Source organism: Equus przewalskii, chromosome 14 (genome assembly GCF_037783145.1).
Source record: "Equus przewalskii isolate Varuska chromosome 14, EquPr2, whole genome shotgun sequence".
Classification (NCBI taxonomy): domain Eukaryota; kingdom Metazoa; phylum Chordata; class Mammalia; order Perissodactyla; family Equidae; genus Equus; species Equus przewalskii.
Window position 1 is genome coordinate 62,378,286 of NC_091844.1, and position 26,263 is coordinate 62,404,548.

General features: G+C 38.9%; 1 long non-coding RNA gene across 1 annotated transcript in view; it reads right to left on the reverse strand.

The window, feature by feature from the left end:
• LOC139075796 (uncharacterized) overlaps positions 1–26,263 on the reverse strand; it is a 268,847-nt gene that overhangs the window by 161,120 nt on the left and 81,464 nt on the right. Inside the window, exon 2 of the long non-coding RNA XR_011526601.1 lies at positions 15,614–15,795. This is a non-coding gene — a long non-coding RNA (uncharacterized lncRNA). The remainder of the gene's footprint in view (positions 1–15,613; positions 15,796–26,263) is intronic.

The following is a 26,263-nucleotide window of genomic DNA, read 5'->3' on the forward strand; positions in this document are numbered from 1 at the left end:
TGACCAGGTGTACAATTACAGCTTCCCAGACCAGGTCATGAAGGGGAGTAAACATATGTCATACCCACCAAAACAGAAATTTCCAGAACCATCTCGTTGGACACCAACATACAAAACTGTGCTCGCTCAGGATCGTGAAAATACTCTTTAGCTTTGGGAAATAACTTGGAAGACTGTGAGAAAGAAAGCCCATTCTACTGAATTTTTAATTCTTTATCTCAGCACCATGTAAGTTATCCCTGATCTCTGAAAATGGAATTCATGTAGCCACAAATCCTTGAGGAATTTTATGCAAAAGTCCAGGTAGCTCCCCAACTAGTTTCACCAGCTCTATTCTAATTTGTCTCGCACACTGGTAGTAGATGAATGTGCCCAAAGTGGACTATTTTTCCTTTCAGTCCTTTCCACAGGCACCTATTAGATTCCCCATTGTTCATGATTTGAAGCTCACATTCCTGAGGTTAATATCCAAGGGCCTGAGCATTTGGCTCTTAATTATCTTTCTAATCTTATCTCCTACTACACCCTTCAATCTGCTCTTCCTTCTTGATAAATATAATTTTCCAATTGGTGCTTTTCTATCCCTGGGCCTTTCTCGTCTCATTTTCCCTTCTAGATGGATCATTAGATTCCTCTCTTTCTGCCCAAATCCTTGTGAAATTCTTACCCACCTTGAGAATCTCTTGGTTTTATTTTTGTATTTCACTTTTCCCCTTTGTAACACTACATGTTTTAGGACTATTTTTGTGCCTGTGGCATAATTCCAGCTCACCCATTTGATTCATTCTTTAAATTCCTACTAGATGCCAGGTACCATGCTAGGCACTGGAACCTCAGTGTTGAACAAAAACAGACTCGGTTCCCAATCTCATGGCATTTTCAGCTAGTGGGCCTTCAAACGTTAACTAAATAATCTCAGAAACAAATGTACTATTATAACCATAACAGTGATTGGGAGGTACAAATGCTTGAGATACCAAAATAGTAAACTTGACCCAGTAAAAATGAGGCAAGTTTTGCCTAAGAAAATGACAACTGAGATAATGAAATCTGAAGAATAACTTCAAGTATACTGGAATAAAGAGGGTGGGAAAAAGAGCTTCTGGCAGAGTGACCTGTATTGGAAGGGATTAACTCAAGAACTAGGGACTGAAAGAAGTCATGGTTGATAGAGTAGAAAAAGAGTAGTGTGGTGTGGAGAAAGAGGAATTTGGAAATTTAGGTATTGGCCAGGCCGTGGATGGCCTTCTAGGCCAATGGTTCTCAAATACGTTAGTCTCAAGAACACTTTATACTCTTAAAACTTACTGAGAACTCCAAAGAACTTTGGCTTATATGAGCATTACATCTATCAAAACTTACTATTTTATAAATTAAACCAAAGAAATTTTTAAAGTATTTGTTAATTTAAAGTAACAAAATAAATTTACTCCATGTTAACATGAATAACATGATTTTTGTTTTAAAAAAACTATGTCTCAAAAGAAAAAGAATCAGTGAGAAAAGTAACATTGTTTTGTTTTTGCAAGTCCCTCTAATATTTGCCCTAATAAAGGACAACTGGATTCTCACATTCTCACATCTCAAACACTTCTGCATTTGCTCTGTTGCCATATCACAGGTGAGGTTGCCATGGAAAATTCCAGTCCCATTGAGAGAGAATGAGAGTGAAAAAGTAGTAGTATTATTAAAAAAAATAATTTTGACCTTGTGAAACCCTTGAATAGATCCCCAAATGACACTTTGAGAAAAGCTGTTCTATATCATGTTAGTAGATTTATGTCCTATGCCATGTGAAGACAGGATTAAAAGGATGTAAGGGAAGATGTAGGTAGATGAATACAGTGGCATTTTATAACATTTTAGAGAGACTGGTAGCTTGAACTAGGGTGTTTCATACTTATAGAGAAGATGGGAGGATTCGGGTACTAGTTAGAAAAAATCTCCTAGAGGACATTTGTTGATAGATTTGATATGGGAAAAGAAAGAAATCATCGAAAAGGACTAGTTCTAGTTTTCTGGTCTGTACTAGTCGATGGATAATTGGGCTCTTCACTGAAATAAGAAGCAAAGAAATAGGAACACTTTGGGGAGCACAATCATGAGTTTAGTTTGGCCGTGTTAAGTTTGAAGTTTCTTTCAGACATCCCCCCCAAAACGGCAAGTAGACAGTTGCTTATATATGCCCAGAGTACAGAGGAGAGGTCTTGGCTAGAGACATACGTGTGTGCCTATGGTGGTTAGTAAAGCTATTGGCGTGTTTTAGTCTGCTTAGGAGAAAATATGGAGAAACTAGAGTGTAGAACCAAGCCTTGAACAATTCCTAAATGTAATGTTTGAGGTGAAGAAGCCATATTAGTAATGTAAACAAAGAGACAGGGTAGCCATAGAGATGTGAGGAAAATCAGGAGAGTATTCTCTTAGGGAATAACCAATAGAGTAAGATTCCTGAGAAAGAGAAGAGCCAAGTTAACGACTTGTTGTTGTTGTTCTCTAATGTAACCCTGGAAGCAAAGATACCAGGGACCCAAGCATCCAGTTATGTGAGAATGGGACAAAATTCAAATATAAACAATTGCACAGAAACTGGCTAGAAGTGAGAATTTGATTGGAAAACAATTTACCTGGTGGACAGTGCTTGTGTTAAAAGCCATAGGTAAAAATGTTACCTAAGAACTACATAGTCATCACATCTGGTTAGGTAAAGGAGGTAAGAGAGACTGTGGATGCTACCTTCATATACCCATCCTTCAAACAAGTCTTAGGGAGAAAACCATATGAAGATGTTTCATCTTTCACTAAGAGGAGAAGATTTTCAGGGCTGTACAGAATCTAAGTGCTTGACCATTGCATTTCTACTTATGAAGTTGATAAGCATTAAGGTCTTCTTAGACGCATCTAGAAATTATAATCCAATGCAAGCTGGAATGTTTCCCTCCTGAAATTCTTTCAGTAGAAAAATTGTCTCAGAAAGCAAATCTATCTGATCCTATGTAACATGCTTCCTGAGGCAACCAATGAATTTAATGAGTCCATGATATCGATCAGGAAGAGTAGGAAGCCAAAGAAAGAAAAGCTGGGAAAGCAAACAGCTGAGAATTTCCTTTCTGGATAGCAAAGGAAAACCACAGGGTAATATACCAGCAGACTTAGAGTAGCAAATTTTAGCACATCAACCATGTGCCAAATACCATGACAGATACCACAGATAAAAATATGAAAAAGAGAACATTTAGACTCTGGGGATAGGCATGTGTAAATGTATAATTCTAAAACAATGTGGTTAGTGCCATGTTTTTTTTACTCTTTCTCTTTCTATTGATTGAAAAAAAACATAGGATTTTAAACTCTCTGTGAGATAATAAAGTATTGAAAAGGGAATGGAAAAACATCTCCTGGAATTAGAAGAAATTATGAGAGGCCTCAAATTCATACTAGATAAAGTTATAGGATGGCTCATTTAGGTTCACCAAAAATGATATCTAAGCTTCAGAGAAACCTAGGTATTTTGACAAAAAATTAAGTCAGCAGAAACAGAAAAAAAGGAGGAAATGTTGCCTGTAGTTTTGATTTGGGTTAAATGACAACCAAAGAAACAAATTAAACCAAACTGACCACTGGTAGTAGCCATGACAAGAAATGAAGGCAGCTATTAAAAGAAGCCAGAGGTATGATCACCAACCGGCTTAGGAGGTCATTCTAGACAGCTTATTCAAACAATATTTGGGATAAGTCAATGTTAAGCAAAAAGAAAGTTAACTTAAATTCTAATTGATGAGATAACATTTGTTCAAAGTATATCATTTTAGTCTGAGGTATTTTTGTTTTTTTATACCTGCCTTAAGATATTTTGCTAAGCTCTTTTAAGAAATAATTCATTTTTTGTTGAAAATATAGTTTTGTGGAAAAAATAAGGTTACTCATTCATTTAAAAAGTTTTGTTCAGGGACCTGCCCAGCAGCATAATGGTTAAGTTCGCACACTCTGCTTCAGTGGCCCACAGTTGGCAGGTTCAGATCCCAGGTGGAGACCTAGCACCACTCATCAAGCCACGCTGTGGTGGCATCCCACGTAAAATAGAGGAAGATTGGCACTGATGTTACCTCAGCCACAATCTTCCTCAAGCAAAAGGAGGAAGATTGACACAGATGTTAGCTCAGCAACAATCTTTTTTCAACAAAAAGAGGAAGATTGGCAACAGATCTTAGCTCAGGTCCAACCTTCTTTACACACACACAGAAAGTTCTATTCAGTCTTCCTATGTGTCACACAATGTACTAGCTAATTATGGGATTGAAAGCAACTCAAATATGCCATGGTTTTATTCACCTTTTTGAGCTGCTTATAAGGGATTAATGAAGGTCATTCTTTCATGGGGTTGCAAAATGTTATAACAGAGATCTGTCACCTAGAGTATTTTTAACATGTTCAATATCAGAATTTAAGAAGAAATAATACCAGCATGCATGTCAGAGATATGCCTCTTACGCATTCCCTTGAACAATGGCTATGGATAAGGAACAAAGGTAACTTTTAGCAGGTCACCTTGGCTGTCAGTTACCCAGACTCGCCCTACCCCTATGACTTTGTAACACAGCACATTTCACAGTACCAGGAATATAGGAGGAGCCTACAAATGTGTGTGGAACCCATTGATCAAAAAAAGAACAAGACGGAGGCCGGTCCCATGGCATAGTGTTTAAGTTTGCATGTTCCACTTTGGTGGCCCAGGGTTTGCCGGTTTGGGTCCCAGGTGTGGACCTATGCACTGCTTGTCAAGCCATGCTGTGGCAGGCATCCTACCTATAAAGTAGAGGAAGATGGGCACAGATGTTAGCTCAGGGCCAGTCTTCCTCAGCAAAAAGAGGAGGATTGGCAGCACATGTTATCTCAGGGCTAATCTTCCTCAAAAAAAAGAAAAAGAACAAGATCTATGAATCTGAATCCTTATGTAAAAATTTCAGTCCAAATTTGCCTTGGGACCCAGTGAAAATAAAGCATCAAGCACTCTGCCTAGAGTGTGTAGACAACAAATGATGAGATGAGATAAAAAAGGGTAATGGGAGCATGTGCAAAGTGCTACTGGAGCAAATGTGAGAGCTACAAAAGGACCTAGAAAGATGGTAATCCAAAAAGGAAATGCTTGAGATATGTTTTACACACTGAATAGATATTTGCCAAGAAAGAAAAATGAGCAAATCTCTCTAGGTAGAGAGAGAAAATAATCAAGGGCACAGTAGAGTAGAAGAACGTGTATATTTGTGAACCAACAATCATGTGACATTGATGAAGCAAGGCATTTGGAGTGGGACTGGGAGAATATGGACCTGAAAAAGGCTGAATGAAAGACACCAGATGGTAAAGGTCCTCTTTGCCATGCAATGGGGTGTGGGCTTTATGCTATACATTTGCAAAGGAAAGATTTTAACACTGCATCCGTATTTTTAAAAGTGATATCATTTGTGAAATTTTAACATATAAAAATGAATACAAGTGAACAAGGAGTAGGGTACGCAGACCACATTTAGTGTTCTCCTCAACCCCAGAGGGGATGGAGAGGAAAGGGGAGTGAGAGTCAACTGATGCTAAGGAGGTAGGATTGAGTTCTCCTATCCTTTAGACACACCTACCCAGCAGAACTGCAACCACACAACTTGCAAGTTGCCTTCCCATGGGAGGGGAGGGGAGGCTTCTATGACCACACTTTATCTTGACCTTCCCTCTACCCATCAATACTGCCTGTCAGTAGTCACCACAGGCTTCCCTTCCTCCATTCGTCCTCCACAAGTTATTTGACAGAAGTCCCACCTTAAACCATTTCTTACTCTACACACTTTCAGTGAGATCTCATCCCGTCTATGGTTTAATTAATTCCTATATGCCAAGGACTCCCCAAAACATGCTTCTAATGGTGATATCTCACCTGAGATTCCAGCTGGGCTTTTCTACTTGGCTGTCTCCCACATCTCCAACTCAGATTGCTAAAATGGTGCGAGTGGAAAGGATTTGAAAGATCTTCCCTTCTTACATCCACATTTCACAGATGAGAAACAAAACCCAGGAATGTTTATTGCTCTCCCTACTTTGTCTTTCTCCTCAGTGCCTGAAATGGGAGTAGAACTCCAATGCCCTGACTCATATTTCTTCTTTCCCCCAGTATTTAATTTGACATGTGCATGGACTCCAATGAGGGTCTGTGCTATGGGGAAAGCACTGTGCTAGGCACCTTAGGAAATGAAAAGATGTAAGACGCTTCAAGCAGCTTAGAGGCAATTACAGAGGATAAAAATGTACTGTAACACAAGGCAAAATATAAATGTACCAGGAGAGCTATCAAGAAAGAGCTCCTGGGAGTTAAACAAGGGTCAGTTTGTGTTTTGTTCTGTTTTGTTTGCATTTTTAAACATGTGATATGCATTTTATGTTTCTTGCATGAATTTGGCTGATTCCTAACCATGTTTACTTTTACATACCAAGCATACAGTTGGGATGCACATATTCCCTTCTCAAAGGAAAGCTGCAAATTAACCTTAGGATCATTGCTAGGGCTTTGTGTATTTTCTCCCCCAAAAGAAGCACAAAATCATTAACTTCTCTGAGTCTGGGGAAATACTGGGGTGGAAACAGATACAGAGAGGTGGTGAAGCAATTTAAGCCCAGAGCGGTTGTTGTGTTGCAGAAACTGCACAGTGGATCAGGAGACAAGCTGTCAGGACTACTCCCCACACTGCTGAAACACTTCAGCATAGCCTTCGATTCAGAAAACAACCCTGTTTGTTGATTTCAGCTGCAGTAGCCATGAGAGAGCCTCGGCCGCCTCAGTCTTGGAATTGTGGCATCCACAATAGTTCTTTCTGTCTTCTCTGAGGCTTCTCCAGGTTCAGAACTCATTAGGGAAGCAGAGAGAAATGTAGAGCTCAGTAAAGTGAAATGCATATCACTAGGAACCTTTTCCATTTAAGTGTGTAGAGAGAATACCTATCAGGAAAGACATTACTGCATGAGATCCCTAAAGTCCTCTTATGGACTGTGAGCCATGATAATAAGGAACAAGAATTCAGCAAGATCCACTGAGAATCTAAATTTTAATAGGGGTCTGATTGGCGTTTTCCTAGTTATACCCTCTGCCTCAGAAAAAGGAAGAAAATTATGACAGTGCAAAAGCAACATCAACCCTCCCAGGGTCCTCCATAGCTCTCGTATCTGAGAAGTTCAGAGCAGAAGAAAATGATCAAAGATTCATTTCCAGGGCAGTAGGAGGACTAAGGAAAAGATATCTCTAGTCATAGTTAAAAGACTGGAAAATAAACTCGACGGTAAACTATAGGCAAGAACTCTGAAAAATTACCCCTTGTGACATCAACATATACAACATATTTTTTATGAAGACAGCACCAAATATAAGACTGAAAATTCCAAGAGGTAGCATGGTGTAAAGCAGCACTTTCCAAAACTTAATGAGAATCTGAATCACCTGGAGGACTTGTTAAAACGCAGCTTCTGATTCAGTAAATCTGGGATGGGGCTGGGGATTCTGCATTTTAAACAAACTTCCAGGTGAGGATGCAGCTCCTGTGGACCCAAGGACCACACAAGGGGAAGGAAAGTTCGTCAAGTTAGAGGTCAGAAAACCTGGATTGCACTCTCTTCCTCCCTTCCTCCACCACACACACACACACACACACACACACACACACTCACACTCACACACACAGACGCACACAGCCACACTACTTACAAATTTAATAATCTGCAGCCAGAAAGCTGACCTCTCTGGGCCTCCATTCCTATAAAATGGGATACTAATCATATGCCTAAAATAGAGTCTCATTGAGAAATAATACATATGAGAATACTTTAATAATAAAACAATATATAAATAAAATTTATTGCTATTTGAACAAACAGAAATATGAAATTACTTATCTTAAAAGAAAAGCCACTGAGGGTGATAATGCATTGCTGGCTGTTAAAATCACCCAAAAAGCTTTAAAAAATAATCCCGCTGCCTGGACACTTCCCATCTTGCCCTGTGATTCTGATGTAACTGGTCTAAAGGTGACCCAGACACAAAGTGTTTTTTTAAAAAAAACTCTTCAAGTAATTCTAATATGTAGACAGTGTTGAGAACTGCAGGACCTTTGAGAAGAATGCTCATTGAGCAGAGCCGGCTGGGAGAGTCAGGGAAAGTCAACTGGGTGGCTGCAGAAAAGGAAAAGGAGATCTGGAGGGGTATTTGGGTCAGTGTACCTGCCCACCAAAGGAAAACTGGTTTCTCCACTGAAAAGATATTCAAAGAAAATGGGAGCAGCTGGTGAAGGTGTTAATAAGGCTTATCTCACTGTTGGTTGTGAGGATCAAATGAGATAATGTCTGTGAAGGCACTTGAATGTCTGTTAAGTGCTATAAAAATATGTAGTGGTGTTATTACCAGATTCATCAAATAACTCTTAGACCTGGAAGACAGTGAGATGTAACTGTTAAAGAGGATGACTTTAAAGCAGTCTCCTTCAGAATTTACCTCCTAAAACAATGTCTTGAAAACTGATAAAAATGTACAGAGGAATCTGTGCTGTATGAGCTAAGTAGAACCTCTGATTATTGTCTGTGATTTTTGTGTGTGTTGTTGTTCTTGAACTTAAAGTTTACTCAATGCTTTATTGACTAAGTACTCTTGAAATTTCAGTTTCGAAACAAAATGTGTTTTGGGCAGCCTCTTAAAAATAGAGAAAACTTTAAGTGGGTGCAAACAAAAAAAAAGAATTAAAGACAAGCAGGTGTGTCACATGGACAAATTTACATAAGCAGCAGGTGTTGAAAATAAAAATCCAAAAGAAGAGAAAGCATCTACTCAAAGGATGAGTGCAAGAAGGAGGTGAGGTAGCATGCCCTGGTCCACCATGGCACAAAAATATCATAGTCCTTTGCCTATGGCTATGTAGAAAAATATGGCAGACCCTTATCCATGAAATGATCTTGGATAGAAAGTCTCTCAAGGGTGTCAGGAACTCTGAAGCATAGAAAATGAAATAGTGTTGAGAAATAGTGTTGAGCTAATAGGCTAAATCTCATGGGGAAAAAGAAAAAACTGAAAAACGTGAAAACATGGAAACATAAGTTTATAACACTCTACGTGCTACTGCTTTCTTGTTTGTGGAATCCGCAGATATATGTTTGGTAGTGCAGAATAAATTGTGAACAGATAATATTTATTGAGTGTTCAATGTTTGGCTCTTTACATTATATTAATTCTTTGAATTCTCATAATAACTCATTGAGGTAAGTATTATTATTATTATTACCCTCATCTTACAGAGGAGGAAATTGAGGCAAAACCAAACACTTGTCCAATAAATGGCATAGACCAGAATTTGAAATTAGGTAGCTTGATGCAAGAGACTATAATTTAACCACTGCATTATCCTGACTCTCTAATTTGATTGGATGTTCCTAGTGGAACTATATTAACTAGTGAAGGAGAAAGTCTTTCCATCTTAATATTTCTAGACTTGATTGGGAAGGACTTGTTCCTGTTAATGAAGTTGAACGTGACATACTATCAGTGGATGGTCTCTTTGTTTCCTGCTCTTAGTTCAAGCTGTACAACCCAGAAGTGTAGCACTTTTTCTAGTCAATTTAATTTTTACATATCTATTTTTCCTTATTAGACTATAAACTATCAGACTACGAACACCACTGTTCTAAGAACTGTGTCTTGTTCATCTTTGTAGCACTAGCGTCTGGCACAATATAACTTTGCAGAATAATTAGTGCTCAATGGGCCACTCAGGAGTAGCTATCTAACTACGTGAGGTTTAAAAAATTATAAACAGAGGGAGATCAAGAACAGAGATTTAGATTTGAGCATTAGTCCAAAACATGATAACATCACTTGAGGAAGAGAATTTAAAGACAAATTCGGGAGGAACCGAGGTCAGGGCATACATTTAGATAGTTTGGCTGGCTCATTTACCTCACTTCCAGTATTTGTTTCGAATGAAATATTTTAAATGAAATATTTTTAATAAATATACATCTTATATATTTTTTTAAACTCTGAAAAATTGAGAAGGAAGGAATAAAGGAAGAAAAGAGGCCAAATAAGAGAGAAAGAGCTTTGTGGTTTATTGATGTATCCATCACTATTTATTGAGAATTACTATGTATCAGTAATTACTGTGTTTCTCTAGGTTTTGAGTAGAACAGTTATCAAGATAGAAAGATAGAAAATATCCCTGTTCTCAAGGATCTTGTATACTAATGAGGAGGATAAAACAACGAAACTAAGAAAGTGGTAAGTGCTATGAAGACAAGTAAACAGCGCAGCATGAAGATAACACAATAAGTTAAAGCTACAGAAGAGAAGGAGTGCCACTCACAGTGTTAAAGGTAGACCCCACTAAGAAAATGACATTGAGCAGAGACTTGTATGGTAAGAAGAAAATGTGCAGATGAACATCTGAAACAGAGCGTTCTAGGCAAAGGGAATGGCAAAGGCAAAGGCCATTTTGATGAGGCGGGAACAAATGTGATGTCTTTGAAGACTAGGAAAGGCTACTGCAGCTGAACACAGAAGACTCAGGGCGATCCCAGCAGAGGGCTACTGGAAACCAAAGAAGATGAGACATGTCAATTGCTGATGAGAAGGTGAATACTGAGGTGGAGCTAACGTTCCTAGTTGGGTAACTAGGATATCACTAGTGTCTTTAAGAGTGCAATTTTAGTAGAATAGTTGGACTTGATGGGCTTTTGATTCCAGGAATCCAATAAATGAGTTAGGTGATGAGAAAATTAAAACATCTTAGGATTTTAGCAGATAAGGAAAGAAGAGAGGCTGTAGTGAATTGAAATGCAAGCAAGAGAGAAGATCATCAGTGAAGATCTTAAATGATTTAGATGATATGATTGAGGATACAAGAGGAGAAATTATATTTGGAAGGAGAGCAGCTTTTGCTGACTAAGAATTTGAGTAGAGACCATGTAAGGAAAGGGAGGCGTGATAAAAACACAGTACTGGAAAATCTGAAGTGAGAAGGAGGAAATCTGAGGCAGCTCATGGCATTTATTATTTTCCCCCACTAAAGTAGATGGTAAAGCCTTTTCTTAAGAATGGAATCCACAGGAGTAGGACTGATCATTTGAGGAGAATTGTGAATGTAGGTGACACAGAAAAAGGTGAGAAGTAGTAATGCCTAATGGGTTATGAACTAATTGAACGCCAGAAAGCATATCTTATTCATTCCAGGGTCCCTGGCTTTACATAAAATATCTTTCACAGAAAAGATACTTGGTCCTCATTGCCCCCAAAATGAGTGTTTTGGATTTATAGAGAAAGAATATGGGAGTCTGAATTTGGAGAATCTGATTATGTCATTCCTTTCTCTACAGGATCAAGTCTAAACCCGTTTGCATGGAATGCATCGCCTCTCAATACTACAACCTAACTTTCTAGCTTTCCTTCCTGCAGCTTCTCCCACAGCTCATTCTTCTAGTCTAGCTAAACTTTTCTCTATTCCTGTAACAGACCGTGCTTTAAATGTGTAAGTCATTGTCCATGCTGTTGATCCCATCTGGAATACCACATCCCTTCATGAATGCCTGCTAAACTCCAATTCATCTTCTAAGTCTCTGAATAAATATCTTCTTTGAAATCTTGTGATTCTCTCCTCAGAACTATCTCTGGGTTCTCTCAGTTCCCTTGGCATGTTATACATACCTTCTTTGTAGCATTTATCACACTGTATTTTCCTTACTTGTTCTCATGTCCAAGTAGCTCAGGATCAGAGACAGTGTTGTATGCAATTTTAAATACTCAGGATCTATCATTATTATGCCTGGAGTGTATTAGGCCCTCAATATGCTTTTACTATACAAATGATCAGCATATCTAATGCCTTTTTCCAATGCTATTTTATTGAGCTAAGTTTTAATAGCTGATAGATCTACTAAGGTCATAATCTTAAATATATTATAAATACATTAGGACAAGTCATCTATGTTATGTGCTAAAACGAGTAATGTTAGCTTTAGCAATCATACCTGAGAAAGATCAAGATACAATTTTTTGGTGAAAAAATATGTAAAACATACTTATAACTCTGTCCAGATGTTAAGTTGATTCACTTCAAAAGAGACAGAGGAAAGAGTGATATCAGCAGAATGGCAGAGTAGAAAGCTCCAAATTCCTGTTGCTCCACAGAAACAAAAATCAAGCAGAAACTGTCAGAACTAACTTTGTCAGAAATTTGGAAAACGGTAAAAAGTTCATAGTAACCAAGAAAATACTGAGTCAAGAAGTAAGTAACTTGAAAACAGTAAGAAAGCTTTGCGATATATTTACTTGCCCTTGTTCCATTCCTCCCCATCTTAACCGCAGTCTTGAAGATGGCAGCCTGCATTCCCAGTGTGGGATCCCGGTACCTGGTTCCAGAGAGAGCAGAGCAGACTTTAACTGAAATTACTGTGTCTGTTCTAACCTATATGGGAGCGACCTGAAGGACTGATGCAAGACACTCACCTCTGTTTCACCTAACTTGGAATCAGTGAAAGCAAAAAAATGGCAGACATTCCTTGAAAACATTATAAAATGAATGGAAAATCCATAGCCACCTGGGGTAAAAGGCTATGGCTTAGACATACAATATACAGCATAAAGCCTGACAGGAAAAGCTGGGGACAATCTTTGGGAAATTGGCACTTTGAAAACCACACATGTATACTCAGGAATTTAGGAAGCCATGCTTATGCTCAGGGCAGAATTCATGTTCCTAAAATGCCTTGGAAGAAGACCTTAAGCTTTCACCTTTGGCTGATCTCTAGGCTTAGCATAAGCATGGAGTAAAGGCTAAGACAAAGTTATAAATGGCCTGGTTGAGTGTTGAAGAAGTACCACAGCACAGAGCCAGCCTGCAAAGACTAGGATAGGTGTTCATTTGTTTGTTTGTTTTAGATCCTGGTGTTCAGGAAAATCTCTATCACAACACTAGCTGAATATAGCTAAAGGAACAGAGACCTCAGTGAGCACACATGACGAGGAATACAATTACTGCAAAAATAGTTTGGAAAAGTAACTAAACAAACAGATGATTGCAACCTTCAACAATCGAGAAAAGCAAACCCTGAGGAAGGAGAAGAATCTTATTTACAAAGTTACCATATCATAATATTCAATTGTCTGGTTTTCAACAGCGGCAACAAAATCACAAAGCATACAACAAAACAGGAAAGTATGACCCATTAAAGGGAAAAAATAAATGAACAGAACCAATCGAAGACCAGATATTGGACATACTAGACAAAGACTTTAAATCAACTGTCAAAAGAGACAAGAGCGATGCTTGTACCCATAAAAATAAGTCAATATTTCAGCATCATTTCTTGACAAGAGCTTTGAAACTTTTTAAGCCAGTGACTGATTGAGGTTTTCAAGTTTGCATCATATTAACACGAAAGTGCCAACCAATAAGATAAAAGTGCTTTGGGTGGATGCTACCAGCTGAACTGACTATCTCTAACAAATGTCTAGCTAGATTACGTTTGATAAGCAGAAACACTTTAAAGAACTACCCTCACGTGTCTACTTTGATGAGTGATCACTGACTTACAAAATGTTTCCCTAAAGTCCTGAATTAATTCAATTGTGGAAAGTCATGCTACAAAATAGTTTTGATTCTGCCTACAAGAAGAAATAACTATACTTTCCAAGTACTTAGTATGTGCTAGGCAATGTGTTAAACACTTTCCATGAAAATTTTCATAAGAATTCTCTGAAATAAATACAATTAGATCTCCATTTTACTGGTAAGAGAAAATGGGCCTAAAGAAGATGAATTATTAACCAAAAAGCTCACAGAGAGAGAGTAGAGATTCGAACACAGTGCCTCCCTCCAGAGCTTAGCCACACTTATCTAACCGTGATGTCTCCCACATGCTATTGAACTGAGCTTCCCAGAAAATTCAGAGTTTTTTAAAAGTTTTTATCTATGCTTGTTAAGAAGGTAAAACTCTGCCTTCTTATATTTGATATTTGGTAAAAATATGTCCATTCCATAATTTAGAGCAGTCCTCTGGATTTAACATCTAACATTTAACACAATTAATATCAGACACATTCAGTAATAAAGACTATAAATAGCACCAGAGATATCTGCCAACTTAACTATTTTAACTTTACAAATATGTGACTCTCTTACTACTCAGAGTTTACCATGTACATATATTCGCCACTTCTAGAACTACAGAAAACCCCAACTGGTTACTATAGTTAATCCCTTGCCTTACATATAAAAAGAAAAAGAAAAAAAAACTCTTATTTTGAACAAAATTCTAGTAGTATAGGCCTTTCAGATAGATTGGTTCACCTGAAAATTTGAATGACCTTTCAGTAATTGATATAATAAAAGTAAAGTAAAAGACATAAAAATATATGGCACATGTATATATCTGATGCGCAGTTATTGAAAAAGCAGAATAGCACAACTGAGTAATAAAAATGAGCAATTGTTATGCCTAAGTGGTTTGGAAAATTCTTGGCAAGGAATTTGGTGGTGATAGAGATAAGGTTTTTATTCTGAAACTCATTATTCCTGCTTTTCACTTTGATGATTTAAAAGTCCTAAATGAGAGGTCAGATGGGGATGGTTGCAGGGAGAACCAGAGAAGGAAGTGAGAACAAAATGAGAAAGATTGAGGAACTGCTGAGAACAGAAACAAAAGTTTACTTTTCAAGTGGAAATCGAGCCCAACACAGAATGAGGTAAACCCCATTGGAGCGAGCACAGTTCACACACAAGTGAAGAACAGAGGTGGTTAATGGACAGAATGACTCACCTGATGTTGGATTTTTCTAGCAAACAGCATTTCTAAATCAGGCATCTTTTGTTACGAGTGTCAAGAGAATACAAAGACAGTCTAAATCCAACAAAGGAAATCATTGATTCAAAAAGAATAGATGAAAACCCATTGATAATGAGCCCCAGAGCAATTCAACCTCAAAAATATTTGGCAGTATTCACTGAATGTGGCTCAGCTCTTTGGGGAATATCATGCCCAGGATTTTATTATCGTTAGCAAATTCTCTTTAATTAGGATGACTTTTATTTAGTACCGAGGTCACATTTATAAAACTTTATCCTGCCTGAAAAAAAAGTCAGCGTCCTGAGGGACTACTGCTGGTATTCAATCATGGCTTTGGAAGGTTTTGCTCACAGCTGATATTCACCTCAGCAACTTCCAAATGTGTCACTTTGCTTGGGTTTTACCTATCATTGTTACTCAAGGGCCTTTGGGCAAAGTTATGAATAATCACCTAGTCTCAATCCACTGCACTATAAAGACAACAGAGTCTTTACAGACCTGATGAGTTTTCAAGCTAATTTAGGAGATCTTATAATTTTGATAGTTTCAGCTAAACATTACTTCATGCTTTCATCTAGACCTTTACAATACAATAAAAGTTTTCAGAGTTTGAGAATCACAATACGTGTGAATTCAAGTCGCATCTTTCTCCTTTCCGTCCTTTTGTCCATCAGCCTTGAGCTAAAAAAGTGCTTATTTTCTACAGGGTGATTGAGGGGTGTGTAGGAGAACAAATCACAAAAGAAAGAACACTTACATGGTGATGTTTACTCTGCAACACAACAGAGCAAGCGTTCCACAGTTTGTGCAAGGACTGCCGATGCCGTCATATTTAATTGCCTTGTGAAGGACAGAGCAGTGCGTGCCGTAACTCTGGTATATTGGTGAAGAAGGCAGGCAAGCACCAAGGAGAGAAGGAAATGTTTTCTTCATTGTCTTCTAAAAAGAAACATAAGCAGTTAAGCCAACTACAGGTTTTTTTCTGCAGATAGTAAATTTCCCATTCCTTTTAGATGGTCTAAATTTGACTTCAGGCAGAACATTTTAATTTCCCCAAATTAGTCAAGTTTTGTTTACTGTTCCAAATCTTTGGCATATAAAATTCTCTGTAGGGAATTCGTTGATGGACGATGACTACCAGCGTTCACTCTTGGTTGTCTAGACTACAGACAGCTGAGACCAAGGGCTCTTCCCTCCCAGAGGGAGCAGGCTGCACTGAAACTCAGTTTCCCAAGGCCTCAAAGACCCCTCTGTGCAGTGCAGCTGGCCTTTCCAACTTCTATAAACAGTTGGCACCTAACCCAAACTGTCCAGTGCCTAATAATCTGATAGTCTTCTCACTGACAAAGTTGTTCTTGTAAGTGTCATATAAGAAGTTGCAGTGTGTGAGGTTCCTTCCCTGGAATGCTGACTGCAGTAAAGAGTTGACCTTGGGTCTGGGATGTTCAAACCATGCCCAGTTCTAAGGAAAGACTGGCCTTTGACCAACTTCTGGAAGGTACCCTCTAAGCCCTCAGAATATCCTGCCTGATAAGAGTGCCTTTGCTTACTTAGGGCCTTGGGTCATCCCAGATAGTCTACACTAACAGTATGATTTATTGCTGGGGCCTTGAGCCACATGGTATCAGTTCAACCTCTGGAGGGGCTAGAAACCGAGTGACTAAGGTTAGTCACATGGGTGCTCCACGCCTACCTGATCAACCCTCAGTGAAAACAGAACATCAAGGATTGGGTGTGCTTCTCTGGTTGACACTATTCCATAAGTATTGTCAAACATTGCTGGGAGAATTAAACACCATCTGTCCACTTCCCTGGGAAGCCCATGCCTGGTGTCTCCTAGACTCTGCCCTCTGACCTTTTCCCTTTGCTAATGTTAATCTGGATGCTTTCACTATAGTAAACCTTAACTGCAAGTACAACTGCTTTTGTGAGTTCTGTGAGTGCTTACAGCAGATCATTGAATCTGAGGGTGGTCTTGGGGACTCTGGCCACACTGACCCACACTGTGCATCCAGCAGTCTGCTGGCTCCGTGTTCATGAGGACAGCAGGAAGACTGGGGGGCCTGCATCTTCTCTCCCTTACAACCCTTGGCTCAGAACTTTCCCCAGTGTAATCTGTTCCTTATTCCACTCCAAATTACGTGGTGCAATGGAATTCATTGACAGCAGGTGCAGAAATCATAAGCTCTTACTCATTACGTTACACATTGTTAAGACATTTATGAACAAAGATGAAAGAAATTTTATGTTTTTCGTTTCATTATTTTAAAATTTTTAATTTGAAAATTTGAACTTGTGACACAATTCACTTTGATTTCTTTTAGAATTCCAGTATCATTGAGTTACACAAAAGATCCTTTATTTGCTACCTAGTACCACATCCTCAGACCCCTATTGGTTAAAAATGCATTAATATACCAGGTAGACAGAGATAATTAAGACAGTAAAGCCAAAGAGTGTCAGAAGAGCTAAAGTAGTAAATAAAATGAACAGGCATGCCAAAACCTAAAGTTTATTACGTGTTTATTCCAGTAGTTAAGGATTCCTATGAAGTTTTTCAACTATACCTTTGTCAGATTCCTAGAAGCTATCATTGTCTATATGTATGTTTTCTTATAAAAGGTCACCATTAAAAAATATGGATAAATCTCAACTCTCAGATATAAGTTATACTGATTCATATACTTGCAATATATAGTATGACCAATGTTATAACCCTTGAAGAACCCTGGCCACCTACCTGTGTCAGTGTGCCAGAGATGGTGCATAGATCATTTTTCAGGAGTGAAGTGGGCAATTGCTACCAGCATAGGCCAAGAGCAAATTATGAACTCTGTGATGTTTGTCTCTGATTCCAGTCTTACCTCTTTTCTTTGTCCCAGCTCTGCACTACCTAACCACTGCTCCACTCTCCCAGCCCTTGAAGCATATGCTCATAGGCACACTGAACATGCACACTGAACCCACTCTGCTTCAGGTATGAGTGGCTGCCATGTCTGGCACAGAGCTTGGCACATTTGAGGCACTCAGTGTTGATCAAATGAACAACTCAATAGTCTTAACTTCTTTTTCAGAGAGGCAGTCCCTTTACAACTCAAGATTCAAGATTCTAATCAACTAACTACGCATGCCCTTGTCCACTTTTGACCTTTCAAGTCAGAATAAATAAGTAAATTTTGTATCTTCTGTGAGGATCCAATCTTTTTCTATCTTACTTACCAAAATACACTAATCACATAATTTTCAAGTCAAAAAATTTTTCCAAAGAACTCTTGCTTTTGGCACAGTTTGGAATAGGGTATTTACTTAGTGAATGTGAGTACAACAGACAGCTGAGGTAATTTGCACCTAAAGAATAAAACCTAGTTTTCTTTTACTGCAAGAATCATTGCTGGTGTTTTAAATAAGTCCTCCTGAAAAAGTCTCAATTCCTGTGATACTTTATTTTTTTTTAATCTTTGTGACACTACATGCTATCCTATATTAAAATTATTCATGATAGTTTATCTCTTTTAATGGACTACAAATTCCTCAAGGGTAATGGCCTCATTTCTACATGATCCTAGAACAGTTACCTTAGTACTTAGAAGATGGCAGTTGCTCAATAAATATTGGTTAAACATACAAGTAAATGATTGGTTCCTAAATCTTTTGTGTATGTGTGCGTGTACTTTCTTTTTTCCTGTATGAAAGCACAGATTGAGCACAACTAAGAATCAAAGCTAAACTACGGGATTTGAATAAGTTCTATCTTGCAGTTCTTTGTAGATAAAGCAAACCGTTGTCACAACTCCTTACTACAGCAAAAAGGAGTTACCACCAGCAGGTACAAGCGAAGATGGCCTTCTGCAAATGCCCACTGCCGTCCCCCTCTCCATTACCTTGCAATCATCTTGCACTCTTGACTCATGCCCAAACTTCTGGATCGTAGCCCACCATCTGGACTTCTGTCCTCCAAAGGCATTGTCTGCACTGGGTCACTGACTAGAGCAAAATGTCCTACTCGTGATCACTGACATTTTTTTCCAATAGCAATAATTGTCAAACATCCTTCATTCCAAACTTCATCCTAATTCTCAGTTTAACAATGTTATTTGTGGATTAAGAATAAATTTTGTTAGAGGTTTGCCCAGAGAATTAATCCTACTCTAAATTTTTAGGAATTATAGTTTTTAAAAGGAGACATTGAAAAGCAAACAAAAATCATTGAGTGATTAAGTTCAGGGCTGGAATATTACAGACTTGCCAGCCGGGCCCAGCCAGCTGCCTGTGACTTTCCACACATCAGCAAGTTCCCCTCATAAAAGGTTTACTGCTCAAGCCACGCTGGCTGCAGACAGAGTTAAACCAACACTGTACAAAAAAAGTGAGGGGAAAACAGTGTGAGACCAACTAAAACAAATTGGTAATGAAAGCAACAGCTGGATGTCAACATGTTCTGCTCTGTTAATAGCATGTCAACGGGGTGATTTTAGAGAAACCGGTGCCGTCTAATGGAAAGGCGAGAGCAGCGCCCTAATGGGACAGAGCAGGCCTGTACAGCACCAGCGGCATTCCTGCCCACTCCCTTGGGAGGGCCACCTGTGCAGATGAAAACCCGTGAAAGAAACTCTTCTCTCTTCTAAAGCCTCCCACTGAACTGCCGCCACAGGGAATCACATCCCTTTCACGTTAATGCAGAGCTCATTTGACAAATGATGTTATGACAGAGTAGGACAGCCAAAGCAGCCAGAGAAGCACTGGAAAGTCAGATGACCTAGGTTCTGAGTCCAGCGCTGTCATTACGACCTTTGTCTCTGCTACAACTCAAACACCTCATTTGTAAAGAGAGGAATGTAATACCTTTTTCTGTCTGTCTTATAGGAGTATCTAGAAGACGACATGAAGAATTATATATAAGGACAGTTTGGAAATTGCAAACATTGTCCATCAGATAAGGAACTCTTCTTAAATGGCTGGCTGGAGAGTTTTTGAAAACTGGTTTCATCACTGTTTCAGAGCACGTAAAGGTGAGTCTAATACTGAACCATTTCTTCTTCTCATAGCTCGGGGTAAACCTAGGACCATATCACTGCTGAGAAATTGTAGGTCAGATGTAATATCACATGTTGGTTGCATGCGTATGTGCTAGATCTTCTCATCATTTCACCCTCGCAACAAGCCTCTGAATTAGGTATTATCATTCCACTTTACAGATAAAGAAATTGAGGCTCAAAGAGCTTAAGTAAGTTGCTCAATGTCACACAGCTATTTAGCTGCAGAACCAGGATTTGAACCACAAAGCCTTAGTTTTAACCACTATGCTACATCCCTGCCTTCATTTTGAAGAGAAGTAAAACACATGATGTTGGGAGAAAGAGAAAAAAAATCACCCTCACACCTCCCACCCCACAGCAGGCCCCCAACTGAAGGAAGGGAGGTGTGTCAACCCAGAATTAAGTAAGGAATTTTTATTACCCTGGAGGTTACACTTTAATTACTGTTCTTATGACCAGCTGTGACCCAGAGCTTTTCTTTTAATCTACTATTTGGGGAAACTAGAGAAACTATGAGAACTTCCCACATTTTCATTCAATGTCAAGAAAGAACTAGGCCCCAGAGGGAGTTTGTAGTTAAAGAGGAGAAAAGCATTAAGTAGCTTTATGAATTACTCCACTCTTTCAAAATATTTAGTTACACTTTCCTGGACCTAGGAGTAGAAATGCCTAGTGTTTAAGAAATATCATTGTCAGTGCAGACACGGAGCATGGTTTGAGACCAGCTAGGTGTTTCAGAGGGAGAATACTTGGGGGAGGAAAAGCAGGCTCAGGATGAATCCTCTCTCTTACTAACACATCCCCAGGCCAGGCCAGGCCTTTGGAGTTCTCTGTGTACAGAGCTGCCTTCTGGCTCTCAGGCCCCAGCAGAGCTCTCAAGCAGCCAGCCTGTCCAGTGCCTCCTTAAAAGCCAAGTCCCTTCAGGTCTCTGATTCCTTCCTCCTTCCCCTGCTTCCTCCCATCCTTTGGAGAGTTGTACTTACTTCTGTGAGACGTCAAGTGTAAAATGGACTGTGCAATCATTTCCCCAGCCAAGAATATGATCTTATAGACCCATATAGTCATGCATCATTGCAACAACTGCAGATTTACAGAGAAAAAGAAAACTAAGCACAAATCAACACTGTACCAGTTTGGTGGAGGGGGATGGGAGATCTAAGCAGCAGCCTGGCCAACATTTGCTAGTCTCCTTAGTCTTCCAAGAAATGAGAAGTGGACATATCTGCATGCAAAATAGTGGAGAAAACTGAATAAAATTCATTTGCAGAAGGTGAAATAATAGACGAAGATGTATACACATACTCTAGGCAACGTTAGCCATAGGTTATAACAGGAGTCCAAATTTATGCACACAACTGTTCGTTTTCTCCCATATAGGCAATTCGATAATTAAATAATTGGTTATGACCAAAACTACGATTTTAATACTTTTAACAAATCACTAAGATTATAAAATCTAATGAACATCAAGAGACATAATCTCCCTGAACAGTCAGCCTGCTACTATCCTTGGAACCAAGGTTCTGGAGTCAAGTGGCAGAAGCCTTCAACCTTCCTCCCAGATTTTCTTCAGAACAGGACTTTCTACTGATTTAGTGTTGTTATAGCATAGAATCAACAAATCTCCAAAGTAGGAATAAAAAACTACATTTACTATCACCTATTATGTGCATATATTGTCCTTTGTTTACTTCTCACAGCAGCCCTATGAGGTAGTTAATATTATCCCCATTTTACAGATGAGAACATTGACACTTAGAGAGGTTGTGTCATGCTCAGTGATGGCAAAGCTGGAACCAGAGCGCAGAGCTCCTGAATGCCACTTCAGAACAATTACCAGTACCTTATGTTGCCTCCCTTCTCACCAGAATTAAAATGTAGGGGCAGTATTCACCTCAGTGAAGGAGCTGATGGAATTGTTCACTGGTGGCCCTAGGCTTTTCATCCCTGAGCCCTTTGTCACAGCAGTGTTTCTCCTTTCTCCTCATGATGCAATACCATTATCATTGGGCGATGCTCAAAGTGGGAATCCTTAAAGTTGGCCCAGGCAGGGCTGGTTTCATGGGTGTGCAACCTGTGCAGTCTCACAGATGCCCAGACTCAAAAGGGCCCTGTAGTTCGGTTAATGCTCTGCTGTCACTATCTCAAAATTCTTAATAATTTATCTTTGAACTTGTGTTTTGTAAGTGAAGTTCAACGAGACAAGGGAGCATGGTTCCCAGCAAAGGAGATAAGCGCAATATGCAAAAACCATATCTGCCCTGTTCCTTGACATCTTACTTGCATGTAGCCTTGGAGATGCCCTATGTATACAGAATTCCAGTGAATTTAGGATGCATCGGAGTTCAGCTAGACTCAAAGCAAGTATAAGATAAGCATGTTATATCTACAACTAAGTAAGCAGGGGCACTGATAGCTCCAGGAGGCTATGCTTCCCTTCAGAACAAGAATCTGCTTTAAACTCAGAAAGAAGACAATGGTGTTCTAAGAGATACAGTAACCAAGGAAACTTGTCATATCCTTTCTTACTCATGTTACTTACGTGTAGTTCCTTTCCCTTTCAGCCCTTCCTTACTAGTCTATAAGATTAGGTAGACAATGTTGGTAGAGGCGCATGTGTCAAGAAGTGAAATCAAAACAGTTGAGTTATTTTTGTGCATATATTTCCTCTCATGAAAAGTATGCATATGTCCTGAGAAATATGAACTGTGTAATTTAGGTTATACCACATATGACCTGAATGTTTTTCTATTTTCATTTACATTGACATGGTATAATATGAAGATCAATGTTAAAATTCATGCTGATTATTTAAATTTTGATTTTCCATACTTAGGATGACATTAATTAGTACATAAAAAAACACTATGACAAGTCAAGAGAGACCACCAAAGAAAGGAAAAGCCTTTCATTTTAGTACCTGTAATGAGACTTTTTCCTGCTTCTTGAGCAAGGGTCTCTCATTTTTCATTTTGCCCTGGGCCCAGCAGATGAAGTAGCTGTCCCCAGACCTAACAAGAAAGTATTCTGCAGTCTTCAAAATGCAACCTTCGGTTCTGCAGCATCTTGACATGCTGTGGCCTGAGTGGAGCCATAAGATCTTTAGATCAATGTGGCCTGCAAAAATAGAGGACTCAGAAAAGGAAGTTTAAAGTCATGGCCCTAAGCACACAGGGTTTACATTGTTTTTCTAGAGCAAAAATCTTTTATTTTGCTGATACTGGTGAAAATAGGATATTAATCTAGAGAATGGCTTATAGCTGAAAGATTTGAATTACACACATTTACCCCACAGTTTCAAGGTACAAGAAATAAGTCTTGCCTTGGCTATTGGGGTTTGGGCTACAGAGTCTAATGACATTGTGACAGGGAACGTTGTAACTGGTTTTCTGAATTGATGTATTTTTTGTAGATGGACAGGGAGAGTATGTTCTAATGATTAATAGTGTGAATCCAGACTGACCCAAGTCCATCCATTTATTCTAAGTTAAGGAAAGATCTGTTGCCTTGGTCTCCCCAACTGTAAAATGTAGATAAAGACACCTACCTCAAAGAGGGTTGTCAAGATTATATAAGATATCCTGGGCAAAAAATCCAGGACAGTGCCAAACACAGTTTGTTCTCAAAAAAACAAAAAAAAAATCTATCTATCTATCTATCTATCTATGTATCACCTATCTATCTATATTTCACTGGGTCCTTTCTCATCAGGAAGGAAATTCCTTCTGAAGAGCTCACTCATCTCTCCTTGAAGCCAAGTAAAGCATCACCTGACCCTTTCCTTCAGAGAACTTCTCCTTCCCTTTTAATTTTTGTTATCCAGTCCTTCTCTTGAGCACTGAGCACAGTCTCTCTATGTTTCTCATCTAATATCATGCTTTGAGCTCCCTCAACTGTAACTTTTCAAAGATAAAGTATGTAAGTCACTCTCAGTCCATCACCCTTACTCAACCCTAAAGCCTGGGCACTATCCTGCTCATCCTAAAAGGATCTCAACTAATATGCGTGGAATGAAGGGATGACCTCTACTTCCCATGCTTTCAAGATACCATAGTTTTATGTATGAAAGGAGTATGAGATTTTCCATGTGAGGATCTTGAGAAAGGTCAAGTAGAAAACATAAGGGCTTCTCCTACAGTGAGCCTCCTGCATTCACCATGGGCTACTTGAGCCACTATCACAGTTGTTTTATGGCTTATAGTTGACTGAAAGGCAAAATCAAAGTCTTTAGCATGGCATTCAAGACCTCAGCCAATCTTGTCCCATTCTACCTCTTTAGCATCATCTCCTGCTATTTTTTTATATTTCTTATACTTTATATTCTTATATTTAAGTCCCTTGACCTGGCACCAGACTTCAACATATCTGATTCCCAAGTCTGTATCCCTTGGAATATACAAAGTCCTCTCCTCCTCTCTCTCTCTGGCCACTCAGTTCTCAAGGCCTCACTCAGATCTTTCCATTTCCTCCACCCCACCACCTCTTCATAGAGCTACTCCTTCTCCCTGTTCCCACAGCTCTTCTCCCACTGTGTTATATCATCCTTATCTTTATATCTCTGAATCATCACAGGCACCTGATACAAGGAGTGTTTACTAAATCAATGAATGAATGGATGGATGGATAGATGAATGGATGGATCAACTATGGGCCACACTCACTCCACAGTTTTTCTCTGCTAGTTCTCACTCTGTCTCAGGTCGATTCTCTGGTCCATCACAGAACTATTAAAAGTGTACTGTTAGCATGTGGATTTAAAACTAACAGCTTCAACTATATACAAGTGACTCAGCAAGTCCAAGACATTTACTAATCTATAATTTCTTGTCATTTTTTAAGAGACCTAAATTTTAGTTATTTATTGAAGCTCCTCTCTCGGAAATAGTTACTGAACTGGTAAGTAAGACTAAACGTACCCCCAGCACTTGCATCTAAATGTTTTTTTGTGGTTCTCTACTTATTGTTACATACCAAGTAACTATATATAAGATATACATCATTTTAAAATAAAGTAAAAACTGTTAAACAAACCAAAAACCTCTATGTCTCTGTCAAAATGGCTCTCAAAAGAAGCTAATTGCTAATCTGAGGGATGGAAGGTGCATTAGTGGGCCAGGGCTACGGTAAGAAAGCACTGCAAACTGGGTGGCTGAAGCAACTGAAATTTGTTGTCTCACAGTTCTGGAGGCTAGAAGCCTGGAATCAATGCGTCAGCAGGGTTTATTCCTTCTGAGGACTATGAGAGAAAGATCTGTTCCAGAACTCTCTCCTTGGCCTACAGATGACCATCTTCTCCCTAAGTCTGTTCATGTGGTGTTCCCTCAAAGTGTGTCTCTGGGTCCGAATTTCCCCTTTTTGTGAAGGCACTGGTTATATAGGATTAAAGCCCATCCTAATGAGCTCATCTTAATTAATTACATCTCCAACAGCCCATTTCCAAAAAGAGTCACATTCTGAGGTCTGAGGTACTGAGAGTTAAGACTTTAACATAGGCATTTGGGGCTGGGGGAGGCATATAATTCAACCCATAACAGAAGAGAACACACACACACAATTTTCATTGACATACAGAGTTGAAAATCAGTTCGGCAGTGGTTCCAGGTGTGACAAGAAGCAGTCCACCGTCAGCTTCATTACGAAATAAGAAAAAATAATCCGGAAAACTATGTCAGTGAAACTGCAAGCTGGACTTTATTTTAATAACCTAATAATCAATTAGTATGGCTGAAGTATAAGGTCCTGTGAGGGAAGAGAAGCAGATGAAGAGAGAGCTAGGCAGAACCAAAAACAACCTGAAGGTGCCAGGCAAAAGATTTGAGACTTTATCTCGTCTCAGATTCCTAACTTTTCCCCTCAAGTATTCCCTCAAGGCAAGGGAGAGTGACAGGACACCTTAATAAGGTCTAGGCATATAGCCTTAAAGGGCCTGCCACCATACGGAATGTCTTTGAAGGCTCATGGTTCATCTTAAAATTTCATCAAGATTTGCTTTAAGCTCCATAATTAGGTGCATTTTATTCTAATAGTGTCCTTCCCCACATTTTCAAGTAAAACTAAAGGCTGACTGGGGAGCTGGAAAGGAGAGCTCAGTATGATTCTAGAATAACACAATTGTTTCCTGGAAGATTAAATCAAGGAACTCGCTCAAAGGTCATCTGAAATGACAAAAGAGATTAAAAATTTCAAAAGAAACTTTTAAGGTATATATAATAGATGTCTAGGAATGATAAAATAAGAGAAAATGGAGACATAATTTATAAAAACTTAGTGACAGCTTAGAATTAAAGGTAAAAAATATAAAGAAAGAGAATTGGAAGAATATTGAAGAAAAAGGAAAATTTCTAAAAGTTTCCAGTGAAAAGAAGCAGCAT